The sequence below is a fragment of the Halyomorpha halys genome, unplaced genomic scaffold, assembly GCF_000696795.3.
Source record: "Halyomorpha halys isolate HHAL.00 unplaced genomic scaffold, Hhal_1.1 Scaffold100.1, whole genome shotgun sequence".
Classification (NCBI taxonomy): Eukaryota; Metazoa; Arthropoda; class Insecta; order Hemiptera; family Pentatomidae; genus Halyomorpha; species Halyomorpha halys.
This window is the reverse complement of record NW_027112088.1, coordinates 2,132,060-2,138,253: the sequence shown is the minus strand read 5'-3', so window position 1 is coordinate 2,138,253 and position 6,194 is coordinate 2,132,060. Positions and strand designations below refer to the sequence as shown.

At 32.7% G+C, this 6,194-nt stretch overlaps 1 long non-coding RNA gene across 1 annotated transcript in view; it reads left to right on the top strand.

The window, feature by feature from the left end:
- The window catches only part of LOC112210118 (uncharacterized), a 415,980-nt gene extending 414,330 nt beyond the window's left edge, over positions 1 to 1,650 (top strand). The window contains exon 6 of the long non-coding RNA XR_010844114.1: positions 1,248 to 1,650. This is a non-coding gene — a long non-coding RNA (uncharacterized lncRNA). The remainder of the gene's footprint in view (positions 1 to 1,247) is intronic.
- The last annotated feature ends 4,544 nt before the right edge of the window (positions 1,651 to 6,194 follow it).

The following is a 6,194-nucleotide window of genomic DNA, read 5'->3' as shown; positions in this document are numbered from 1 at the left end:
ATTTTATTTTTTTAATATTTATTTTACCTATTATAATTTTTTTTGTATGTAAGTGTACAATTATCACAGTTGGAATATTATCAATAAATGTAAGTATGCAATTAAAAACAAAAATTAAGCATTCTAAAAAAAAAACATATATATTTTCAAATTTTCTGCACAGTTTTCATACGAAATAATCATATTAAAAAGATCATGAAATAGTCAGATTGTTTATATATGAATAACGAATATGTATTCGTTTTAAAATTTAATAATAAAAAAAAATCTGTTGTTTTGGAAGGTACAGAGCTAGGCTAGAGGTTAGAAAATCAACAATGCCCCTCAATGATAGGCCAAATGCCGCTGATAACGAAATTGAATTTTTTTTTATTTATTTATTGATATTTACAACTGTACGAAATATACAACAAGCAAATTAGATTAAATGAAGTAAAATCATAATGATATGATACAGCATGTAGAGAAACTACCCAATAGTAGAACTCTAAAAACATTTTACAATTTAAGTTCACGAGGCCATCTTCTTTTCAGGCGACTCGGAGGATTGCCAGGAATGGAAGAGGAAGCAAGGTCAGAAACTAGTGGGTTTGGGTGGTTAAGGAGTTTATAATGGAAGGAATGATATCTGGTTCGGGCTGGATCGGTTACATAAGGAATATTAAGGTCTTTATGGAAATTAAAATCTAAATTCCAAAAAATGTTTGTGGTCAAGAGGAGTGAGCATGTATAGTGGAATACCCACTGCATATAAACTGTAATATTGAAATAAGTATCACCAATATAGACGTATAGGATAAAGTATAGATTTATATAAATTTATAAAAAAAAAATGTATACATTAAAGCTTGCTGTCAGAAAGGCTATTACATTTGTTGAAGCCTGACCCAGGCTACAATGAGATTGGTAATGCTTGACCTGGTTTCTTTCTTGATCCGCTCCGCTCTGAAACACCATTTCTCTCAATTTTCAACTTTCATTTATCACGTTTATTATTTTCTCGCTTTTTCTCTGCTAACTCTTTCCAACGCGCGGAAGGCCTTATCCCTTAATAATTCTTTTATTGGTTCATTTCTTAAATGAAAAATCAGTACCCGTTATGAATTTCTTTGTTCAGATTGGGGTGCGGGGTATAATTTTTTATATAATTAGGTCATGAATAAAGTATTTGTAGAATTCATAATTCTCTATATATTCTTATCACGTCTTCATAGCTTTATCAATATTTATATTCCTTTTTGTTACAGATTCGGTACTGTTGGTTGAAGTAGTGAATCATATGAGCTTCAATTGGTGAGTGGAAGATTTTTTTTACTTTACATGTTGTAAGTGTAAACTTGTAAAACAGTTTTTTTGTTTTCATTAGTATACTACACAATTTTCACAAGACTAACCAATGTCTTATATGCCTGTGGTAAAATTTGATTAAATTTTATGATAGAGCTCGGAATGATGAAGAAACTCAAAAAGTTTATCTTCGGTATGGCTGTTATCCTAGAAGATGGAATGGAAATCCGCTCGACACTCTGTCAAAATGAGTTTAACAGGAAGTCCAATACTGTAAAGTCTTGTGTCTGGCATATAGGTGGAGTTTCGCGGGGCATAAGATAGATAACCGTGGGTCAGGCGCGTATGACCTATTCGAAGGCGCGTCGAAAGAGGAGTCCGGTCATAAAATACCTCCATACGATTGGACCAAACCAGATAAATTGAAGTATCCACCTATCTGACCCGAGAACATTGTCGAATAATGTCTTATATCTTATATCTTATATCACTCTCGAATAAAAAAAACGTGGGTGAGGCGAAGTGAACAGGTTAGAATTAGATCAGATTTTGGAAAACGGGTAGTGAGTAAAAGTAAAGGGAGAAACAGTTTCTATGTTATAATTGCCTACAGGGCATCACATTAAATTTAATAAATTATTAAATCTTCTGTTTTATTACTATTACTATAACGAATATCGGAAGAAAATTCTATCCGATCAACCCTTCTCATGACCCAGGTATAATCCGGTTCTAGAGTAGGTTTTACACTTTAGATTCGAGCAGGAACTCGTTTTATCCAAACTTTATTACAGTTAAATGAAGTTTTTATAAACTAAGCCTCCGTTAACGTAATTTAAGTTAGCTATCCTTAATATTAAAAAAATCATTAATATCTAAAAAGTTTAAATTAATTTTTATCAGGTCGGAGGTACGGTGCAACAGCCCCTTCTGGTCCGTTAACGTCGAAATGTACCTCTAGTCAGTTAGGACACTAGATTCTCACCTTTCCACCCACTTTTACTCCCTACGTAGTTTCTTAGATCGGTAAGACTTGCTTCCGATCTAAGAAACTACGTTAATGTTACTCTACACACATCTCGTACCGGCATGGCACTCTCTGTTAGATCGGCGCTCTTGTTTCATCTGGTCCTACTAAATGGATAATCAAATCCTCTAAATGAAGCGCTATGTTTAGAAACTATTTTCTCACCCACTCATTCCTTGATCGTCATTATGTGCCTTTAACTCTATCAGTTCCTACCAATTAGTCAATTATTCGAGACAAAAGAGTATGGGTTCCAATTAAGTATTTTTAGTGAATTATGGTTCCATTTCCGGATCATCACTTTTTTCTGAGCTTGGTCGTTATTTTTTAAATAATAAAAAACTGTATCTTAACTGTGATTGAATGATCATGATTCTCATCAGTCAATCTCATGGATAAACTGGAAAGAGAAGCAGATCCTAACTTTTTCAACTTCGTCCTGTCGTGAAACAACCAGATTTCTTGAAACACCTCTAGATTCACGTTTTACACTTTCTATTCAATCCCTTTCCTCCAAATACCCGTTTTCTTCTTGTCTTACATGTCTCATTATTCTTCCTTTTCTCTTCATTTTGTAATTTTTATTTCATCTCCTTGTCTCAACTCAGTTTTCTCAATGTTCTACAGAGGAATGTGGTCAGTCGGGTATGCCTGCGGTCCAATATATAATTATGGCTCTGTATTTTTTAACGTATATTAATTTTTAATATTTATCGTTGGAAATACGCTCTCGGCTTAGTGATAGTAATTTAAGTTAGATATTACGTACCAAAATCGATGATGGTCGAGTTGTATTGCCAGCACATCATTTTTAATGGTCATAAAATGTCCATTGGCCAAACATGGAGGTAAAGATCGGGAAAAAATATTAGTCAATTTATATTGGACCAGCTTTTACACGAGATCGGCCTAGTTTCTGTAACGTAGAGCGTATAAGTGGAGATCAATACAATAATCACGTAAACATTTTGTCGCTGCAACTCTCTCGATTCCCTTAAAAACTATAGAATATAATTTTTAATCTAAGAAGAAAAATTAAAGTAATTTCTTATATGTATCCATCTTAATATTTCAATATTTTACTGTAGTACTTCCTAAATTGTTTATCATATTAATATCCAGTTTTCAGTAACAATTTATTTAGAGATTGAAAAATAAATGCATACATATTGCTTAAGAGCAGCTTGAGCATTTATAATTTTTTTCTGATACTCACTATTACTCATGTTGTCATTAGTGATCGTAGTAATGGAATCTCAGGAGACAGGAAGTTGGAAATATTATCTAAAATAAATCTGGATGTTCCTCGGCCGAATAATGACCTCAACATGTCCTTAAGCAACATTAGATAGACATATCTTACTAATAGCACGCACTGACAGATCCAAACCATCTGTCGCACACACTCGGAAATAAGAAATGGCGTAGGTTGATTAATGTTTTACACTGACTCGTCAACAAAGCTAAATCATTTTCACATTCTCCTTGGGGCGGTCTTAATGGCCGGAACTGGCAGTCAGGAGAGTTTCTGTTGTCATTTATCTGCAGCGGAGTTTAATGTCCCTTTTCTGTTCTCATAGCTCCCTCCTGAGGATGGGGAAGTTCCATTTTGGATTCCAAGGAGCCATCGGGCCTTTCTTTGCTGTAAATGTGATCCCTTGTTTATCCTTATTTTATTTTTAAGTTTATTCGCAACAATCGAAACATTACACAACTTACCAAGGAAATGACTTAAAGCTTGGAGAAGTTTGTCGAGGGGTGCGGTCACCAATGAACAACATAAATAAACAAAACCATATTTATTTATTTTATGCCGACGTTTCGACCTGAGTTTCAGGTCTTCATCAGGGCTATAGAACAAAAAAGATAACAACAACATTTAGAGTAACATACAATTGAAAAGGAATAGTTTACAAACAAATTTAGAATTAAAAAAAATATTGTAATTCTAAATTTGTTTGTATACTATTCCTTTTTAATTGTACGTTACTCTAAATGTTGTTGTTATCTCTTTTGTTCTATAGCCCTGATGAAGACCTGAAATTCAGGTCGAAACGTCGGCATAAAATAAATAAATATGGTTTTGTTTATTTATGTTGTTCTTTGCTGACCGCACCCCCCGACAAACTTCTCCAAGCATTAATCTACGGTCAACTATCTACACCTCACTCGAAATGACTTAAAGATAACTAACCGATTTACTTTCTATTTGATTTATACATTTCTTAATGTGGTGACCACTGCTCCTTCGCAATTAAGGGTTCACCTTTAAGGAAAGCCTGAATACTTAAAATATGTCGGTTGTTACATTATTTATTTAAAAAAATAATAATAACAAATGGTTTTATTTTCTAAACCAAAGATAAAAAAAATCTACATTTCATAAACTAATGAACATAATAGGAATGTTACTATTGTAAACTATAAAAATTAATACAGACAATATTTTTAATGAAATAATAAAAATATCTCTAGAAAACTTGGAAGGACGTGTGAAACTTGATCAGAAGATAGTGGTAAATACCTCTTGAAGGTGTATATGGCGATAGTAAAGACTTGTGCTCGAAAAGCTATGGGCTTGAAAAATAACAGAACAAATAAGCTGGTTGGAGTCATTGAGTGTGGTTTTGTTGCAATATGGTTCCATACGTTTTCTTTTTTTTTCATTGTTCAATCTGAGTGATTCTTTAAGTTGTATAATCAAAATTACCACATAGTGGCATGTGGTTCCTCCTTGTACAGCCACCTGCAATCGTCTGTTTTTCACCAATCTTCTTATTTCTTCCCAGTTTGAAGAAGAAGGAATCTTGGACGTTCTGCCCCAGGTGATTGCATAGTAGTTAATGGCTCTCAACAACCGTCTAATCTATATGTAGATTTATAACTTTGGCTCTGGGAGCGGTATTAAATATATGGAGCTGTCACATAAGGGTAAATGATGATCGCCCTAACCCGTCTTCTTCATGCCCTTCTTTTGCCAATTGCTTTTTCAGGAACCCCATTCTTTCATTGATCTCTTCGACATTTATTGTTTCCCACAATTTCTCCGTTATTTGGTTATAATGAGAGAAGAAAAAAAACGAATGAGAGAAGAATAGAACAAAAACTTAATTTAAAAATGTCTTTCGATGTACCATGGAAAATTACATAAGGAAAAATACGAAATCAAGACTGAGCAAGCATTCTATCAGACTGTAACATAAATGCATATATCATGTTAGTCCATGATATAAATTTTCTCTGGAAATGATTAGGAAAAAATTCTATAAATCATACTTTTCTTTCCTTATTATACTTTTACTTAATAAGGACTGCCTACTTGTTGCAAGGTATATGAGTAGAGGACATATTACATCATCACCTGTTGCTTCGAAAAATTAAGATGTCTTTTATTTTATCAAGAAAATATTGATCATCAGGCTCTTAGAAGTTATATTTCTTGACAAAGTCTTGATTGATAGGTACAGAAGTTGGAGAAAAAAAAAATATTTCTATCGTAAAGACAACTGTTTCGAACATTCCATAGCTTTCTAATCTTTTTTCCCTTTAAAATCCATAATTTGATGTACGTATATATTTTACACAAGTTAATGAAAAAGTTATCTGTTTTTCCAGTTGATAAAAAACTATTTAAGCTGGGCAATAATTTTTAGCATTTTAAACTAGATACATTTTCTATTAAAAGGTGTAGAATTTGTCTGGAAATATAGAGCATTTTTTTTTTTTTTTTGTTTTTCCTTAAATAATGAACTCTTCAGATGGATTTGACTAAGATAAACAGAACTTGTTTTAAAAGAAAATTTTGTCTAGTCTACTATGCTGAATTACGAAATTCAACGGAGATAAAGTGAAAAAAAACTTTATTGGTAAACAAATAGTA